Genomic DNA, 2,224 nt, shown 5'->3' with positions numbered 1-2,224 from the left:
TTTTTTTGCTGCTGCTGATAATACCAGCAGCAAAACATATGGCAACTCACTTTTTTAATGTTTTTGTTGTTGCTAAGTGTTGTCAAGTCAGTTTTGATTCAAGTGACCCTGCATAGGGTTTCCAAGAAAAGGCTGGTGAATTTGAACAGCCAATCTTGCAGTTCAAACTGACCTTGGGGTTAAGTGCTTATCCTACGGCAACACACCAGGACTCTCAAGTTTTTATATGTACAATTAAATGACTGATTTCTTGTTTGAGTTGTGCAAACATCTTTACCCTTCTTATCTTATGTAAATAGTTTGTTGTTGTTTTTTAAATGTTTTATTGTGAATTATGTGATAGTTTACATGGGAGAACATTAGCTTTACATTCATTCTATCCTATATTGTTTCATTGCCAATAGTTACAAGCCCCTCCATGCATCATCAATCAACCAAAGAGAATACCCTGCAAGCCTACCTCCGGTCGTCAGCACACAGCCCTCTCTCTCTCTGGGTCTACAGTCCCCAGCCGCTCCATCTCTCCATGTCATCATCTCTGCCTCCATCTTTGGCATCACTGCTTCTCTGGGTAGGGTTCTGTTCTCCACTCTTTTCCTTTGGTGGTCCCAGGGACCTCTGCTCCTAGACTGCAAAGTCAATCACTCCCTTCCTTGCTACAAAACGTCTACCTTTACATTTCAAACCCTCACAATCAGTCCTGATAGCAATTATCCACTATTGTACCACAAGAGACCTATCCGCATTTCCTTTCATCAGCCCTGCCTAGACAGATTGGATGCTACTCAGTGGAGATTCTACCTTCCTCCGCACAGTCTGGATCTAGGTTCCCTCTTGAAAACTTGTAAACCAGTCAGTTCTGGCCTTTGTAGCCCCCCACTCCCATTTTGGGTAGCCAATGTCCAAGTTGCCCATCCCTGTCTTCCTTGTGTAGCGAGGGGGTCGGAATGATCTTCACTGTAAAGATTTGTTCCCTCTTTTGAGCTACTGCATCCAGAGGTCTAGGTCAAGTTCATCAAATTGTATCAGATTACTCATTTTTTTCCTCTTCTTCTTCTAGTTGAGCTCTGATCATCCAGCCATTGAAGCCAGGTCAAGTGGGTATTATCTGCAAGTAAGGGTGTTCTTGTGCATATGCCCTCTCTTCTTATCAGCTGGACATTTCATTCCCCACTCAAGTCCTCTGTGGCTATGTCACTGACTGCCAGGAGTCCCAGGTCTTGCCATACTACTGCCAACCAGGTCTCCACTCGGGTTCACAGGAGTTGATTGAACATTGTAGGGCTTAGCTCCCAGCTTCATTACTGTTTTTCCCTCACTTCTCCTTATCGGTGACGAATATGGTCACCAATCAGAGTGTGTCTTAGTTAAGTCTTAGTCTTGGAAGGGGGTTTGCCCTGAGGGGACCCGACAACTTGCCTTGATGTCTCCTGGGCGAGCAGCTAGTTTGTTCTTTTAGTAATTTGTCAGACTGCCTTTATTGTTTTTTATTTTTTCTGTTGGTCTTTCTTTCAAGAAGTAGCCTCTATTCTTTTAGCCACTCCAGACTGGTCTGCTTGTCCATTCAAGTGGGAATTTCCTACCTCAGAAAATTCTGCATGGGTTCAGGATTTCACATATGGTCTTATGCAATGAAAAGGCACTGCAGGAAGCCTCCTTCATTGGGCATGTTGTATCCCAATTTTAGGTATTCCAATCAGTCATAGGCAAAAGATGAACTTACAAGTATTCTATGGTAATATTTCTGGTTATTCGTTTCTATGACCCTCTGTTGTTGTTGTCATGTGCCGTGGAGTTGGTTCCGACTCATAGCGACCCTGTACAGGGTTTCTGAGGCTGTAAATCTTTACAGAAGCAGAATGCCTCTTCTTTCTCCTGCGGAACAGCTGGTAGTTTCGAACTGCTGACCTTACAGTTCGCAGCCCGACTCGTAACCACTACGCTACCAGAGCTCCTTTCTGACCCTCTAGTACCTATTTTATAAATATACTAGGGAAACGAAGATTCAAAAGACAGTCAAGCATCTTAACATTGTTTCACCCCTTTTGCCCATTCCAACCATGTCACAATCCATGAATCCCAGAACCCTGTTGTTCCAAGGTTGTGCATACATCATTATTTACCTCTGTCCCACTTAGCCAATGCAAACCTGTCTAATTGTTTTCCCTTCCAGTTTGTTCATCTGTTCCCCTCCACCTTTTTGTCTATTCCCCCCTCCCTAGCA

This window comes from Chrysochloris asiatica, unplaced genomic scaffold, assembly GCF_000296735.1.
Source record: "Chrysochloris asiatica unplaced genomic scaffold, ChrAsi1.0 scaffold00010, whole genome shotgun sequence".
In the NCBI taxonomy this organism is placed as follows: Eukaryota; Metazoa; Chordata; class Mammalia; order Afrosoricida; family Chrysochloridae; genus Chrysochloris; species Chrysochloris asiatica.
Note: the sequence above shows the minus strand (reverse complement) of the source record.